Source organism: Neophocaena asiaeorientalis, unplaced genomic scaffold (genome assembly GCF_003031525.2).
Source record: "Neophocaena asiaeorientalis asiaeorientalis breed wild unplaced genomic scaffold, Neophocaena_asiaeorientalis_V1.1 scaffold400, whole genome shotgun sequence".
Lineage (NCBI taxonomy): Eukaryota > Metazoa > Chordata > Mammalia > Artiodactyla > Phocoenidae > Neophocaena > Neophocaena asiaeorientalis.
Genome location: NW_020175089.1, coordinates 410,986 through 429,913, shown reverse-complemented (window position 1 = coordinate 429,913; position 18,928 = coordinate 410,986). Strand labels below are relative to the sequence as shown.

General features: G+C 38.2%; 1 protein-coding gene and 1 pseudogene across 1 annotated transcript in view; one reads left to right on the top strand and one right to left on the bottom strand.

Annotated features, from left to right (window-relative positions):
* The window catches only part of PLCB4 (phospholipase C beta 4), a 266,535-nt gene that overhangs the window by 40,768 nt on the left and 206,839 nt on the right, over positions 1–18,928 (top strand). The gene's annotated exons all lie outside the window — the stretch shown is intronic.
* LOC112412528 (60S ribosomal protein L21 pseudogene) lies at positions 9,895–10,379 on the bottom strand (annotated as a pseudogene).

The window sequence follows — 18,928 nt, the reverse complement described above, 5'->3', positions numbered from 1 at the left end:
GTGTGTGATACAGTGAGTGATTTGAATCTAGATTACTTCACTCCAAACTCCATGCTTCTTATACATTTAATACCACACAAACTACATTTTCTCAGGCGTCAAGGCTTATAGGTCTTGCTATTTCTTTTAACTCATGATCTGAATAGTGCAGCAATTCACAAAGTGTTTTCTGCGGTATGTTACTCTCATGATATTATCTGTGAAAAGAAAGTATTTTGTAATCAAGTGTAATTAACAATACTTTCAAAATTAAAGCATGTACCTCCATAGCAGTGACTATACATGCAAAGCCCAATAGTAGAGAAATGTCTTAACTTCTTTTACCCCAGCATCTTCCAAACTCACATGACCACAGAACCCTTGCTCTCTGCCCTCATGCTCCCATAATAGTTATTGTCTTTTGGGAAAGCTACAAAATTCCTAGATCCTCGATCCCCAGGTGGTCTGACATGAGTATGCTGCCAGCCAGTGTGTAAATGGAGCTGTTGTTAAGGGGCAGAAATTGGCTTTGCCTCCTGTGTCCATTAGGAATGTTTCATCAGCAAGTACTAGAGTAAGTAATTTCAGTTTGAGCTCTTTCTAATGAAAGTGCAGTCCTTGTATCAGCTATATAGATGTCACCTGGGAGCCTGTTAGAAACCTGGACTTTCAGGTCCCACCCTAGATTTGCTGAAAGGAAATCTATATTTTATTTTTATTTTATTTATTTATTTTGTTTGAGGTACACGGGCCTCTCACTGTTGTGGCCTATCCTGTTGTGGAGCACAGGCTCCGGACGCACAGGCTCAGTGGCCATGGCTCACGGGCCCAGCCGTTCCGCGGCATGTGGGATCTTTCTGGACCAGGGCACAAACCCGTGTCCCCTGCATCAGCAGGCGGACTCTCAACCACTGCGCCACCAGGGAAGCCCAGGAATCTATATTTTAATAAGATCCTCAGGTAATTCAAATGCACAGTAACATTTAAGGAGCACTGATTTAAACAATATGGGCATTATTATTTTTTATCTAATAATAAATTCAAAGATGGAGGGTCCTATTTTGATTTGCAACCCAAAGGAGTATTTAGGGCCCAGGGTCCTGTTTCTTCATGGTGGTAAAATGGCTGCCAATTCTATGCATTTTATTCTCTCTTAGCTGCATTGAAATACAGCTAGAAGGGGCTTTCCTGGTGGCACAGTGGTTGAGAGTCTGCCTGCTGATTCAGGGGACGTGGGTTCATGCCCTGGTCCGGGAAGATCCCACATGCTGTGGAGCGGCTAGGCCCATGAGCTATGGCCACTGAGCCTGCACGTCCAGAGCCTGTGCTCCACAATGGGAGAGGCCACAACAGTGAGAGACCCGTGTACCGAAAAAAAAGAAAAATACAGCTAGAAGGAGACAGGGGCAAAGTAGACATGGAAGGAGGCAGGGACAAAGGACTTTTTCTTACGTGGATTTTTTTTTTTTAATTTTGGCCGCCCCACAAGCCTTGCGGGATCTCAGTTTCCTGACCAGGGATTGAACCTGGTCCATGTCAGTGAAAGTGCTGAATCCTAACCACTAGACCACCAGGGAACGCCCAGGCTTTCTTTTTTTATTAAGAAATAATTTCTTTCTCAGGAGTCCTGCTACAGCTTCCCCTTGGTTCTCATCAGCTAGATCTGTGTCACATATTCATGCATTAGATCAATTACTAACATGTAACAGGAAAGCCTCAATTGCCTTTGTTCTTGACCAGTGCTGTCCAAAAAAAATATAAAGCTAGCTATATATATAAGTTAAGATTTTCTCGTAGCCACATTTTTAAGAAAAGAAAAAAAACATGTAAAATTAATTTTAATAATGTTTTATTTAACCCAGTATATCTAGACCATTATCATTTCAACATGTAAGCAATATAAAAAAATTGCCAATGAGATATTTTATTTTCTTTATTTCATACTAAATCTTTGAAATCGAGTCCATATTTTATGCTTATACTACATTTCAATTCAGATGCTAAATTTTCATTAGAGATGTTTGATCTGTATTTAGATATCAATTCAAAAGGTGTTCACCAAATTGCTCCATGCATAATTAAATATTTTCCAATAATCAAATCATGCTTCAGATTTTAAATTAAATTAAATTTAAATTAAATTAAAAATTTGGTTCCTCAGTCACATCAGTCACGTTTCAAGTGGCTGGTTGCTGTTGTATTGGACAAGGCAGGACTAGGCCCTCGCTACTCAAAACATGATCCAGAGACCAGCAGTGACAGCATTTTCTGAGAGCTTGTTAGAACTGCTGAATCTTGGGTCCCACCCTAGATCTATTCAGTCAAAATCTATATTTTAATTTAATTTAATGCACATTAAAGCTTAAGCTGTACTCAACTTTGGCTAGGATTTACAATGACTGTGGGAACTTTAGAAAATACTGTTGCTTACACCCCACCCGAGAACCTTGGAATCAGACTTTCTATGGGGTCCAGGCATCAATATTTTATTGAAGCTTTCCAGGTTATTCCAATATGCAGCCAAGTTTGAGAACTGCTGGTCGAGACCAATCCTGATTCGTCCCTTCAACTCAGACACATTGCAACCCCAGCACTATGGTAGTGGAAGTTCTTAAGTAACCAAGAGTGGTTTCCATATTTGCTTCCCTTGTTCTGTGGATATTTTCTGTAGGGATCGGTGTCTGGCTGGTATCTGCTATACTTGCTTGGGTCACACTCTCTTGGTCTCTTTTCTCCATTCAATCTGGCTAACTCTTTCCTCTGTTTCCCAGTCAACAGTTTCACCATAGCTTACCTTCCTTGTTCTCCCAGGTAGCTGACACGTTAGGCTGTGCTGATCAGTATTCAAACCTGATCTGGAAGCCCATCAAGGGCTGCCTTTACTTCCAACTCCTCACCTCTGCTCCAGCCCTAGTGAAGATGCATCTTGCTTCTTTGTTGTTGTGTTATTCATTGCCTCTGCCTCAGTGTTTCATCCACAGTGTCCTTTTCTTAGTTCTTACACTTCCCACCTTATACATTTCCAGAATTAATTTCCTTTAGGTGCTCATAATTCTGCCTTTGTTTCATTGATTATATTTTGCCTTCTCGTTGATGATGAGCTCAAATGAGGTGGGTATGAAGTCTACTCATTTAAAGCAGCTCTGAATCTATGAGCTCTAACTGAGATGCGATTTTTATGACCATATTTGGGTACCTTGTAAGCTGCTCATGTACCCTTCTCTGGGTTCCTGGAGACTCAAAATGTACACAGACCTCAAAACATAGGCTTGCATATTCACATGCCTCCATTGCAAACTATACCACCTGAGCTTCTCTTCTGAGGAGGGAACTTTAGCAGCACAGACTTGGAAAAAAATAGGTTCTTCTCTACTAGGAACCTTCACCTGGGAGGCTCTCATTAGTACACACAAAGCCACTTTAAAACAAAAGCGTATTCAGTTTGCCCCGCTCTAAGAGGCGCTGTTGTGGTCATGTGGACTCATGAACAAAGGGGCTGATTGACAGCCTTTTGAAATCTAACCCGTTTCTTGGTAGAAGGGCTTCTGTACAGGATACATTTCCACGATGAGTAATTGCTGTCAAATCTAACAAAAGGAGTTCTCTAAAATTTAGGCCATGTAACACTTAGGCTATGTAATAAAACAGCTATGTATTAGGTAGTATTTATTTATTTAAATATTAAGAGAATCCTATCAGCTTCTGGAAATTATTATTAAAGTATAAATGTTTTTATTTGAGATTGTGTAAACAAGTATGTGAAGACTGAGCACTTGGAGAAATATAGGAGTTAAGCAATAGTAGCAATTCTTACTCTTACGTTTGAAAGTAAATCAGTATTTTAAATGTGTAAAGTCCATGATTTAAAAAGTCTTAGTTTAGAAAAATCTGCTTTTTGAAATTTAAAGTTGTAAGTAAGATCAAAAATATTTTTAAAAGTCATTTAAAAATCTATCACATTTTTGTATTTTTTCTATTATTTACATTGCATAAAAAATTAATATGGTAAAGTCCCCATGACATTTTTGAATAGTCATTAGAAGTGAACTATTCAAAGAAGCTCCCTGAGAAATATGGTCCATATGACTCAAATTATGTATAGAACAGCAAAATATTAAAAGTATAATGTTAGCTTCCTTGTATTAGAATTAAGAAATATCATGAGGAACCCCAGACATTTTGGGGGACTGGAAAAACTTTGACTTTTCTGCAAACACTCTGTTCAGTAAAAGAGGAAAAGCTAATAATTAAATACACATTATATCTAGTAAAATACACATTTATGCCAGCATATATAATGAAGTATATCCAATTTGCCCAATAATATATGTAACACATGGGTGTGTTGTGTCTTGCCTTGTTCATAGCAGTTTGACAAATAATCTTACCATCCTCTGTGGCCCTGGGCAGAGTCAGTAACATTTCGGTTCCATTCCACAGATTTGAAAATGGAGACTCAGAGAAGAACAATATATAACCCAAATCAGCAGAATGTAAGATTAGAAATCATTCATCTTACTCAACAGCTGGTGTTCTTTTCACTCTAGTATGCTGCCTCTTTATTTCTTAGGGCTCTCAGGCAATAGAACTTTTTAAGCTTTCTGGGCTATGAGATGTTAAAGGACTGGCCAGCGAGCTGACCGCTCCATGGTGGATTAGACCAGCCTGACAGATTGCTCCTATCTCCTGACAGAACCTCAGTCCCTTTTTCCATAATTCTGAAAGCATTAAAGCTTTGAAATTTAGTTTTCCCATAAGTTTGGCATAAATTTAGTGGCAAAATTATGCCTAAACCAACAGGAGGTTATATATAGTCTTTATTTCACTTTGGGTGAAGAGCTATAGGTCTCACTGCATAAATACTGGTGTATTTGCTAGGGATCCACAAACTTTTTCTCTAAAGATCTAGATAGTAAATATTTTAGGCTTTGTGGATCATACTGTCTCTTTGGCAACTACTCAACTCTGCCATTGTGACTAGCACAAAAGCAGCCAGAGAGTATGTAAATGAAGGCATGGCTGTGTTCCAATAAAACTTTATTTACAAAAATAGGGGGCAGGTTGGACTTTGTCCACTGGCCATAGTCTGTCAACCCCTGGACTTAAGGGTGATGGCTAGATTTGATGGGACTATTGCATAATGTATTATATTTGAACCATATTACCTTTCTGACATTGAAACATATCAGACCCCAAAGGATTTTGGTAAGGGGCCATGGGCCTGTATCTAAGATTTAGAGGAAATATTACAGAAGAGAAAGTCTGTTTTGGTCAAGCACTAAAGTCTTCGTACACGCATGACTGGAGGGCCAACTAAAGTTCAGGTATTGCCAGTGCATTAGTCAAGAATGAGTGCTGTGAACCAGAAAGTATTTAAACACATAGGTTCATATTTGCCCCACATAACAGTAAGTTTAGTGGTAGGTAGTACAGGGCTGGTTCAAGCTAAGTGGTTCCTCAGAAATTCAGCCTCTCTCCATATTCATTCTCTACCATCCTTAATTGATAAGCCTTCATCCTGATGATCATTGCCTCATGGTTGTAAAATAGGTGCTGTACCTCCAGGTGTCACATACACACTCCCAGCAGAAAGCAAAAAAAGGAAGTGGGGAACATTGTATCTATATTAGAAAAGCAGAAACTTATCCCCAAATCTCAACATTTAGTCTATCACTGGACTAAACAGGATCACAAAGCTACCACTAATTGTAAGGAAGCCTCTGGAAGCAAGTATTTTTAGTTGGGTTCATTTTCATTACCCACTGAAATAGGGAGAAAAGATATTGGGTGGACAAGTTGCACCATCTGCTGAGGCATCTGTTCTTGTTTTGGTAGCTGTTACATTTCATTACAGATATTTAACATTTTATAGTCTTCTCTCCTGGGCAACATATCTTTTTAAGTATCACCAGTGTTAGCAGTGTTTTCCATCTGAGTTGGAAAATTAAATAACATGATTCACATTTTTAAAATGTAAATTTTGTGTAATATGAATGTATAATCACTTGAGAATGGATTTTTCAGAAATAAACTTTCCTGAGGATTTTAGTGTTGGAGGATTTTGTTTAGATGGGACCCTTAGTATGTGTGTTTGCAAGGTTTGAGGAAAGGCTGAGGTTGGAGTCAGTGGAAGGCAGCTTACACATTCAGCCTCGTAAGCAAGTCTTTGTTCTCATGGGGGACGATTGCACAGTAGAGCAGGATTTCATGACATGGCATGGTGAACTCAGAGAGCTTTAAGATAGAACAGTCACTCAGTAACTTTCTTAACTATGGCTCTGCTACAAGTCTGAGAGAAAAGCAATTAGATAGGCACACAGAGACCATTTTAGTTTTCACTTGTGTGTCTTGGGATCTTTTTTTTTTTTTAGCATCTTTATTGGAGTATAATTGCTTTACAATGTTGTGTTAGTTTCTGCTGTAACAAAGTGAATCAGCTATATGTATATATATACCCCCGTATCCACTCCCTCTTGTGTCTCCCTCCTACCTTCCCTATCCCACCCCTCTAGGTGGTCACAAAGCACCGAGCTGATCTCCCTGTGCTATGCAGCTGCTTCCCACTAGCTATCTGTTTTACATTTGGTAGTGTATATATGTCAATGTTACTCTCTCACTTTGTCCCAGCTTACCCTTCCCCCTCCCCGTGTCCTCAAGTCCATTCTCTATGTCTGTGTCTTTATTCCTGTCCTGACCCTAGGTTCATCAGAACCATTTTTTTTTTTTTTTTAGATTCCATATATATGTGTTAGCATATGGTATTTGTTTTTCTCTTTCTGACTTACCACTACTGGGCATATACCCTGAGAAAACCAGAATTCAAAATGAGTCATGTACCACAGTGTTCATTGCAGCACTATTAACAATAGCCAGGACATGGAAGCAATGTAAGTGTCCATCGACAGACGAATGGATAAACAAGATGTGGTGCATATATACAATGGCATATTACTCAGCCATAAAAAGAAACGAAACAGTTATTTGTAGTGAGGTAGATGGACCTAGAGTCTGTTATACAGAGTGTCTTGGGATCTTTACCCTCCTGTCTGAGGTGGTATTTATTGTCTTTCTGGACACAGGGCACTTACTTGTTTTTTGTTTGTTTGTTTGTTTTTGTTTTTGTTTTTTGGCATAAGCTACTGTAATAAGAAAGGATAGAGGTACCCACACAATTTCAAATGTATCTTTGCTTTAGTAGGCTATCCTAAAATGGTACAAGTGGAAATAGCATGAAAATAAATAGATTCATTTATTGATTTGTTTAGACCTTAAATGTAAGTGAAATTAGTTTTTCTTCAACTAAGTTCTGTAACACTGAATTAATTCTAGAATCTGTTTCAATGTAGCCATTATAACTAAGTTATAACAATGACCTTTGATCTGTCAGATAAAGCCTAATTTTGAAATAATGCCCATCAGACCCTCATCTGCTGTACTTTTGAAAACTGCAGCAAGAAAATCCAGTTTTTAACCCAAATAGTTCATGGTTCTTAGGGAATTCAGAATTAAGTGACCACCAAGAACTATTTCAAAAGTGACCAGAAATGGAATGGTCTGCATTTTGATGAGGAGAAATGAAGAAGAAGTCATGTTGGTAACTGTTTGAATCTGGATTACTCTGTGGCGTCCAGATCATTCATTAACATGGTCAAAGCAGCAGATACTGATGAAAAACAGACAGCTAAAAGAGAAGGATCAATGTGAAGAAACCTGTCAACTGAGCCAGAAGAAACAGAAATAAATGAGAAGAGATAAATCCTTAAAATCATTCCAAATTTTATCATCAGGGAGAGTTAAAAACAGACTCCTATGGAAGAGGAGTAGTTCAAGACCAAGAAGGGATTCTTGGAAATTAAAGTGTAATTGTTGACTTAAAAAATAATAGTATAGTGAAAAGATGAAGAAACCTTCCAGAAAAATGGAGTGAAAGAACAAAGAGTTGGAAAATATGAGTGAAAAGATGAGACATGATAGTGGTCCTGCATGTTTTTATAGAGGGTCTGGAAAGAGAAAATTGAAAAAAAAAATTGGAGGAAATAAAAGATACATTCACACACACATTTTTAACTTTTCCAACTCTTCAGACAACAAAGGCCCTCTGAGTGCAAAGTAGGTTGAATAAGCATATGAGTGGATCGGTAATTAAACACATTTTCCTGATATTGCAGAACACCAAGGAGCAGGAGAGGATGCTAAAAGATTCCAGAAATGGGAGTGGGATAGGGAATTGACCACAGAGATGATTTCTAGAGGACAAGAGAATGATGCCTTCTTGGTTTGGTAGGAATTTTGATTCTGTTCCCAACAAACTGCAAATTCAGTATGAAGGGAAAATAAAAGCATTTTAAGACAAGTAAGAACTAAAACATTTGCTCATCCTCAGGCCATTCCTAAAAGAATTAATGCAGCAAAATAAAAGAGAGAAATGTCGGTTCCAAGGATAGGTGGATAAACTAAACTAATACAAAAAACAAGAAACCCCAAGACAGTAGGTCTTTTGCAAATGGTTAAAAGAAAAAAAAAAAGCTGTCAAAAGCAGAATAGGATTCTTAGGGATCTCTAAAATCCTAAAAGCAAATGAAATTTCTATAAGAGAAAGTGCGATAAAACTGCATCTTCTCAGTTAACGGAGTATTTAAGTCAGGCCCTTCTCGACTCAGTTTTCTTTGTTCTGGTTCTTGAAGCAGCACAGGTGAGAGCAGTGTTGTATGGCCTTCTCTTCCTTCACATGCACAATTTGTTTCTGCAGAGAGTATTTACCATGTAATTTTCGTATTGTAAATGCTGTTAATTTTTCAACTTACAAACATCACTGTGTAAAAAAGTTATAGTACAGAACATGGTATAAATGATAAAACTTTGACAATGTGAGAGTAGTAGTTTGCTAGAGAAAAGTTGGGAGGTGGAAAGGGGAAGAATGTGAAAGGAGACAGAGGGACCCTAATCCCTCATTTTACAGAGAGAGCGAGATAACACTGCCTCAATTTGGTGAGTTAAAAAGAGAGGTTTAATCTGTCTACAGATCAATTGAAAGACAAAATATTATATAATATTAGCAGTGGTGAAGAGAAGGAAAAAAAGGGAATGGCATACTGTGGAGTCAAATGATAATTTTTAAGTTGACAAATCAAGAAATAGGGTTTTGAGCATATTATCTGGAGGTACACTTTCCAATTCAGTAGCTACTGGCCAGGCGAGGTTATTGAGCCATTGAAATGTGGCTCATCCAAATTGAGATGTGCTGTAAGGAAAATACACATCAGATTCCCAAGGCTTAGTATGAAAAAAATGAATGTTGAAATACCTCAGTAATTTTTAATATTGAATAATGTTGAGCTGATAGTATTTTCAGTCTAGTTAAATAACATATTGCTAAAATTAATTTTACCATTTTCTTTTTGTTGTTTTTAATGTATTACTAGAAAATTTTAAATTACATATGTGATTCGCTAGAGTTCTATTGAATAGTCCTGCCTCTAGAGAGGTATAGAGGTAGACTAGAGGAGTTGAAATCAGAAATGATCAATTTATTTGTACCATTGTGGGAGTGGACTGGTGTGATGGGAAAGGAAGCCTTTTTGTCTTATACTTTTATATCTTTTAGAAAATTGTTTTTATTAAATATTGAGCAGTTTCAAAAGGATATTTGTAAAATATATGAAAAGCATGAGGAAGAACAAGATAGTAAATATTCTTAATCACCACCCAGTTTAAGGACACAAAGAAGCAAAAACAACCCACCATTTACGTTGAAGACATTTCTCCCTCCCACCCCAAGCTCCTGGACTGTTTTAATTTTTATTATTGTCATCATAATGAAAATAATCATATGCCTTTCAAGAAAGTTTTTAAGTGGAGGATATCCTTTTTTTTTTTTTTTTTTACAGTCCAGGTCTTTTATCTTCTTTACATCCATCATACCATGAATTCATAGGGATTGGGCTCCAACAGTTCAGTCTCCTTTCCACTGGTTCTCATGAAGTGTGCTTCTCTGGGTGGTGCTGGTTGGCACTTCAGTTGAACCCAAGTACCTTTCTCTTTGGCTTCCTTCTTTTTCTGATCATTTTCCTTCTCCTGTTTCAGGAAGCTATATCAGCTCTTAGAGTGCTTAATATGCTTGATACACACGTTAATTCTCTTGGCAAGAATCTTGCCTTTAACTTGTTTGTTTACAATGATGCCAACAGCATGCGGGGTAACCCGTAGACTCTCCCAGTTTTGCCGTGGTAACATTTGTGGGGCATTCCTTTTTGAACAGTTCCCATTCCCCTGATATCTACAATATCACCTTTCTTGTAGATTCGCATATATGTGGCCAAAGGAACAACTCCATGTTCTCTAAAAGGCCTAGAGGACATGTAGTGGGTGCCCCTCTTCTTTCCCTTTGTGTTGGTCATTTTGGCGAATTACTGGAAGATGGCGGTTCCAGCCAAAAGGCAGGATATATTGTATAGTTTTTTTGTTTGTTTGTTTGGGTAATTTGGCAGTATTAAATTTTAAAATGGCTATGCTATTGGAATTAGTTGTTCCCTTTGAGAAATATGTTTTATGTGTTCCAAAAAATGCAAACTGCAAAGAAGTATGTAAAACTTGATGTCATTTTAATTTTTCTTAAAAACATGGATGTTTGTATATCTACTTTATAACTATGCATGTACACATACATATACATGTATATGCTGCCATACACATAGACATGATATATGTATGTATACACACGAACGTATGCATAGTCAGTACCTGGTAACATTGCTTATCTCTCATAAGTCTGATTGGAAGGGTATTTTCTTGTTTTATACATTTTCAGAGGCAGATGATCATGCGATTATAATTTTATTTACTTAGTGGTGATAATTTTCTGTATTTTTCCACATGAAAATACTTGAAGAAATAAAATAAATATGTTTGAACAGTTAGGGCTTTTTTAGAAGAGAACACATTGCCTTAGAAGATAGGAAGCAACATGTTTTGAATTTTTTTTAAAAAAATGTTAAGTTACACAAAAAGTACTAAAGCCATCATTTTTCTTCTCCCCCACCCCGTGTATTAGTCCAAGAGGCAGGTGTTATCACTTTCAAACCAACCCTAAAGCTGATTCCTTATCTCATCCTTTCAGTCTAAGGCACTTGGAAAGGACACAGCAGTCTTCCTCCAGTGCTTCCTTTCCAGCACAAAATTTAAGAAGCCTGTCAGCAAATCACATTAATGTAGTGAACTGTACTTCCCACAGGACAGTCAAAACAAAGGAGATGCATGAATCATTTTAATTTGATGAATGTAGGCCATGATATATAGGTAATGTTTACTTTTTCTCTAATTATACATGTTCATGAGCACTGAAAAGAACCTTTTTTGTGGGGTGGGGGGCAGAGCGCCATGCAGCTTGTGTGTTCTTAGTTCCCCAACCAGGGATTGAACCTAGGCCACCGCAGTGAAAGCACTGAGTCCTAACCACTGCACTGCCAGGGAATTCCCTGAAAAGATCTTTTTTACTTCATAAAATTACAAAGAAGAAATGAACTATTTACTTCAATCCTATCATCCAGACATAACCATTAATAATATTTTGTTATATTTATTTCTAGTATTTTCAGATATAAACATAAACTATATTTTGAAACTTTGGACATATCATGTGTATGTCTTCTGTTTTTTTCCCCAAAACCATTATATTTGGAGTGCTTTTTCATGGCATTGAATATTCTTCATAGGCATAGTTTTAATAACTTTGGAATAGATCATTTTAGAGACATCAGTGAAAAATATATTATGAGTTTAAATTGGAAATGAATATATTGCATTTTTATTGGGGTTGGAATTGAACATATTTGTTCTTCTAGGGGAGTTTTAGTATACAATTGATACCATAAGTGAAAAGATAATGAAATGTTTACCTTGTCATAATCAATAGCAATTTTCTTAGTTGTATTAGGTGAATGGAAGTCTTTATGGATGTGTAAGACATGTCCAGAGACACATCTTGAATGAAAACAGATGGTTGTACACTTCTGAACCCACCAATAGATGAAAAGGCGGAAACTTCATTAATGCAAAGTGGCGTGGAGCTGTAACCATGCATCTCAGGACAAAAATGAATCTAGATTCTGTTCTTGTCTCAAGGAGGCAGAAGGTTAAAGGCTTATCTTTGCCGAGCTGTTTACCCCTAACGGATGACTCATTAGGCATAAGCTAGCCTTGTCAAGGTGAATTCCACCAGTACCAAGTCTAATACGTATCATGAAAGATGGGATGTGTTAGTGGTTATGGAAAGGGGTATGTGTGGGATTATATCTTCTGAGGTCAAGTGGATGAACGGGGTTGGATGGGTGGGGGAAGGAATTGTCTTTAGGATAGGTAGGAATCCAGGAGCTGGTACCACCTGAGGAGAACCACTGGATTTTTATTTTAGGTGGAAGATCAAAGACATTTACAAGGATTATAATAAGGAAGAGTGTGATAAAGCAAGATGGGAGGATCAAACAGATAGTCAGATGAATGAGAGAGTGGAGAGAGGAACTTATAAAAATCATAGCTTCCACCTTCTGTGGGCCAGCCACCTGTCTCCTGTGGGTGGAATGCGAGTCACCTGCTTAGTGGGGAGTGATGGAGGAATAGGCCGGGTTTCTTTTTACTTGGCATGTAAGGATAATAAGGTTGAAGGAAATGGGAAGGACATAGATTGAAGTAAACAGAGCCTTAATTATTAAAAGAGTTTGAAGAGTTGACATTGTCTGACATTTCAAGAGGAAGTAAAGGCTCCTTTTAAATGATTTGCAGAAGGTCATAGGATTGTTCACAGGTAGCCCCAGGAAGTTGCCCACCACTACTGGATATGGACGTGAACTCTTTATTCCTCTAAGATCCTGACCTCTGGGACAGATAGTGTATTCACTGATGAAAAGTAAAACTACCTTCCCTTTGCATTAGGATTTGTAGGCTCCCTGTCAAGCTAGTTTAAGCAAGAAAAAGGGGAATTTATCAAAAGGATGCAGGGCTGTTTCCAGGGATCCCATGGTAAGAAAGGAAGAATCCAAAAATAGGAACTAAAAAGCTTTCAAGTATCCAGGCGGCAATTGATCTTCAGGTGCTCTCTCATCTCTGCTTCTCCAGTGCTATTTTTCTCTGTCCCCGTTTCTCTTTCCACATGAGGTACAATGACGGTTCCAGATGTTTACATCCCCTGGTTCAAGCAACTCGTGACTGGCCCTCGGAAGTCTGACCCCAAATTCTCAAGAGAGGAAGAAGCTGATTGGCTCAGCTTGAGCACATGTATGTCCATCCTTGATCCAGTCAGCTCTGGCCAGTGGTAAGGTCCTAGCACGAATATAGGTGCCATTGATATGCCATGGAAATGGGTCAGATAATAATTCTCAAAGAAGTTGTGGGCTCGATGGGCTCTCCAAAACTGACCAGTACCACTGACACCTTAGTAGATGTGGGGCAGGAGACATAGCCTTTCACCATCACTGTGTTTTCTTTTCCACCAAAAATAATATCTAGCTCCTTGCACTTGAAAGTGTGGTCCATGAACCTGTAGCATTAGCATTGCATGGGAACTTAGAAATGCAGACTCTTAGGCCCTACCCCAGACCTACTGAATCAGAATCTGACAGTTCACGAGATCTCCCAACAATTGTAGGACATAATATTTGAGAAATGCTGATTAGACAGAGGAGCAAATTAGGAACCACAGATTAGGGCTGTTAAAAGGGCTTCTTCCAGAGAGGGATGGCAGCCAAATTGTTTTGTCTGAACTTCAGCTGAGAACCTTCCCCTGCCCTCACCCAAGCTTCCTTTTGAGTACATTTCTGCTGGAAATTCAGAGTTCAGGATGAGGATGGAGAGAGATGCCAGTGTCTGATGTGGGAACCATAGTGTATGTTGTCCTGTTTTGGCACTGAGGGGTGATCTGTGGGGTGAAAAAAGGAAAGAGAAAAGCAATAAATGTGTTAATATCATCGTCAAAATGGAAGTATCAGCAAGCTTGCTTTTTTTTTTAACATCTTTATTGGAGTATAATTGCTTTACAATGGTGTGTTAGTTTCTGCTTTATAACAAAGTGAATCAGCTATACATATACATATATCCCCATATATCTTCCCTCTTGCATCTCCCTCCCTCTCACCCCCCTATCCCACCCTTCTAGGTGGTCACAAAGCACCAAGCTGATCTCCCCGTGCTATGCGGCTGCTTCCCACTAGCTATCTATTTTACGTTTGGTAGTGTATATATGTCCATGCCACTCTCTCACTTTGTCCCAACTTACCCTTCCCCCTCCCTGCATCCTCAAGTCCATTCTCTAGTAAGTCTGTGAATTGGTACAGCCACTATGGAGAACAGTATGGAGGTTCCTTAAAAAACTACAAATAGAACTACCATATGACCCAGAAATCCCACTACTGGGCATATACCCTGAGAAAACCATAATTCTAAAAGAGTCATGTACCAGAATGTTCGTTGCAGCTCTATTTACGATAGCCAGTAGATGGAAGCACCCTAAGTGCCCATCATCGGATGAATGGATAAAGATGTGGCACATATATACAATGGAATATTACTCAGCCATAAAAAAAATAAAATTGAACTATTTGTAGTGAGGAAGATGCACCTAGAGTCTGTCATACAGAGTGAAGTAAGTCAGAAAGAGAAAAACAAATAGTGTATGCTAACACATATATATGGAATCTAAGAAAAAAAAAATGTCATGAAGAACCTAGGGGTAAGACGGGAATAAAGGCAAGCCTGCTTTTAATTAGGTAGTCATTATCTTGAAGTTAATAAATGTCACTTATATATTAAGTCACTAACCTACCTCTGTTTTTATGTCCAGCTCTGCAAGTTTTTAAAGTCCCTAAAATGGCATCTTTTCATAAAGCTTGAGCTCTTTTTGAGCTAGACCAACAACTTTTGATTATGGAGAAATTACTAGGTTGATTGTTTAGAATATAAATACCCTCAAGAAACTTACTAGGTAGAATATCTTTGACAGCAATTCAGAAATCCATGCCATTAGCGTTTTGGACTTTGAAGTCTAAAAAGATGAATTTCAGACACTCTACTTTGCAGGAATTCTATTTTCCTACTTTTCTCTTGTTTACTCCTTAAAATAATCCTGGGAACTGATGTGGGTCATGATAACCTGCCATTGCTGTTAAATCAAACTGCTCATTTGCAGGGAAACATTTATTATTTAGTAACTTAACCAGAAATCCATAAAAAAAAATACTTTCTTATAAAAATCCTTGGTTTGTAAACTGCCAGAAGTGACCAGATGGAAATAACAAGAATTTCTAGTTCTCCAGGCAAACAGGAAGCCCCACCTCAGTAGAGCCCTGCTGACACCAATTCAGAACTTTTTTTCTGCCTTATTTTGTTGGAATAGAGGCATTTGGGTTTACCGGATCAGACTGGAATTTTTGAAGCCAACTGCTCTAATACCCTTGGTATTCCAGGTGACTAAATTTCTATATTCATTAAAAGAATGTATCATTTTGTCTGACGGTTTAACATCCTTATATTGGATAGAAATATAGAAGTATCTGGAAATCTCTGAGCACTGTTTCTCATCCTTGGCTGCACATTGGAATCACTGGAGAGCTTTGACAACTACTGATGCCTGAGCCGCACCTCTGGCGATTCCCATGTAATTGCATGCAGCCTGGGCATGGGGATTTTTAAACCCTCTCCTCCAAGGAGAACCATCCAAGGTTAAACCATCATCTTATGGACCTGTTCATCAAACAGTCCCACTGAGGGGCATTTGCAGGTATGCTTGTCAAAATGCAGACTCCCAGCTACCAGCCCAAGAGAATCAAATTCAATAGTTTGGGGACAACTTTAAGAATCTGTATCTTTAAGCAAGCCAAGCTCTGTTGAGATTCCAATAGAGGAGACCCTTGGGCCACACTTAGAAACACTTCATTGGAGATTATTTCTAAAAAGAGAGTGACTGGAGGAACTGAAATGTGTTCAGTGTTGGGTTGTTAGGGATCCATCAGCAAGTGATTCAGGAATATTTTAAAAAGATGAAAAAACAGTAGTGTGATATAGGGACAAGACTCCTTGCGTAACGATAAAAGAGTGGAGTTCTGGGCCTCATTTTGCTTCTCTAACCAGTTCTGTGGCTCCAGGTAAAACATCCAGTTTCTCTAATACTGAAGCTCTTTGCCTCTCAAATGAGGACCTTGGGAAAGATTAATCTCAGGTCACCTGAAGCTCCAATACTTGATGAGTTTCTGATAGCAAAGACTTTCTATTCTCATGAATTCTTACAGAAATTTCCAGCAGGACTCTTGATGTTTGCCCTAAAACAGTGGGGCAACAAGCATAGTAGCTTCCCCATCACCTGGGCTCAATAAATGCAAAGTCTTGAGCCCTGCCCCAGACTTGCTAAAGCTGAATCTTTGAGAGTGAGGGCCACTGCTCCAAAAATAGTACTTGGAAAAAATAAAGTTGAGAAGTGTTCTTTTAATCTATAGTGAAGGAAAATCACCTCTATAAGTATGAACTTTTAACACTGTTTATAAACGTTATAATATCTTTGTTGGCAAGCTGATTCAAATTGAAGGGGAACTCTTAAAAAATACTGAACTCGGGCTTCCCTGGTGGCGCAGTGGCTGAGAGTCAGCCTGCCGATGCAGGGGACACGGGTCCTTGTCCCGGTCTGGGAGGATCCCACATGCCACGGAGTGGCTGGGCCCATGAGCCATGGCTGCTGAGGCTGCGTGTCCGGAGCCTGTGCTCCACAACGGGAGAGGCCACAACAGTGAGAGGCCCGCATACCACAAAAAAAGAAAAAAATATACTGAACTCTAGAGACTTGATACACCAAGTGTGTCAACATCATCATCACCTGAGAATTTGTGAGAATTGCAGAATCTCTGGCTCCACCCCAGACATACTGAATCAGAACTTGCATTTTCTTTTGCTCAAGAAAATCGGATAATTTATTTGCAAGTTAAAGTCTGAGAAACACTGTTCTAGATAAAGATGTTAAAACTGTAATGACAGGTTTCCTTACCTTCAAAATATTATTTCTACACCTATCAGTAATCAGTTCCTCCCACACACCTGTAGGCAAATCTAGGGGAAAAAAAATGTTCTTTTAAGTTTGTTTTGCACTTGTTTCAGCTTAGTAATTGGTAGGTGTTGTCTTCCTTGTATTTTGAGGCATTTAAACCTTTTTTCCCATTCTTCCTTGAAGAAAGTTACTTAACACTTTTATTTTTTCTTCCTTTTTTTTTTTTTTTTCTCTTTTGAAGCTGCCATCTCAGGCTGGATCCCTATATTACTCGAGAATATTTTTTAAACTTATTTTTCTGATATCTGGCCCACTTCTCTAAGGTGGAGGATGGGCAGAGTATTGTTGAGTTGTTTTGTGTTTTATTTTATTTTGTTGTATATTGTGATTCATTGCTAGGTCTGTAGCGGTCTCAATAAAATTATAAGTTTGAAGATTAACATTAAAGTGTAACAAATTATAAATTAGAAGATTAACATTGAATTGCAGAATTTCCCTTTGAAATGGAAAAATTCATTAAGGATCTATTAATTCCATCAGTAGAGCCTTCTACATTACCAATAAAGAAGAACCAGCCCTGTGCAGTGATCACCTTTGGATAGGCAGAGGCAACTTGAGATTTCACAATCAGAACAGGGCAGATTGGCTGTAAAATAGATGGAAATGGAGCCCAGAACTGTGTGCATATTCTTGTGTGGCAACTTTTAAAAATAATTTTTAATCATTTTATCATTTAAGTATGCTAGTATAGCTCCTAGGTTCCAGGATATTTTCAGCCTTCTTAAAAAATAGGTGAGTTCTGAAAAAATTTTATTGGCTTCAAAATATAAGATGAAAGCTACAACAAAATGACTGTTTCATTAAATATCTCCCAAATAAGACATTTCATTGTCAACTATTTTATCAACCATGACATTATCTCAACTTGTAACTTAAATCATCCTCATGGACTTATATACCAACTACATCTGCTGTGAGTGCCATTCAGTGTGTTTGATATGATTCAGGGTGATGCTAAAAAATAAGAATTTGTAGAACAAAGATCTTAAATCCCTGACCTGCCATGGTTAATTACTTCCTTTCTTCTTTTCTATGATTATTCCTTATCTACTTTCCTATTTAGAAGTAGAAATTAGTCAGTGTTTTTTGTTTGTTTGTTTTTGGTAAAAATAAAAATGTGCCATAAAAGGGCAATTTTTGGTCAAGCTTTGTGGGATTGTTTTTCTCTAGAAAAGCGATTCTTGATCTTTTGGGGAATTAACTCATTTGAGAATCTCATGAAAGCTAAAGAAAATGCTCTAGAAACATCAAAGTATGCACGAAAATATACATTTGGGGCTGAAGGTTAATGTTTTAGTAAAGGCTCTTTGGATGACAAAAATTGGTAAAACAAACCAACAAATAAAATTAACTATTATGTTGACTTTCAGAGTTTTAAGCAAGGAAAGGATAACTTTTTGGTTCATGTAGCTGGAAAGGTGCTTCAGATACAGCTGGTTCCAGGGTCTCATTAGTCTAATTGTACTGGACTTGGCTTCCTTTGTCCCTCTGACGTGCCTTCTCCTATGTTTGGACAGTTCTCTGACTTTACATGTTAGTCATTGATAGCTCTAGCATCAAACCTAGCAGAAGAAAGACTGTACTTCCCAGGTATCTCAGGTATATCAGATATCAAATGTATCACATATATCACAAGTGAACTTGTTAATCCCTATTGGTCAGATCCAATACTCTGTCCATTCCTGAGCCAGGCACATTCCATCCCTCGCCAAGGGAGATCCGAGCCCAGGTCACAAGCTGCACTTCTGGAGTCAGTATTGCTGGGACCTCAGGAATGCAGAGCAGGAGAGGGGAGGACTTCAAGACGAACATTATTAGGACACTCTTGTCAGTGGAATGGGGAGTGGTGTTAAGGGGCAAAGGCAACCA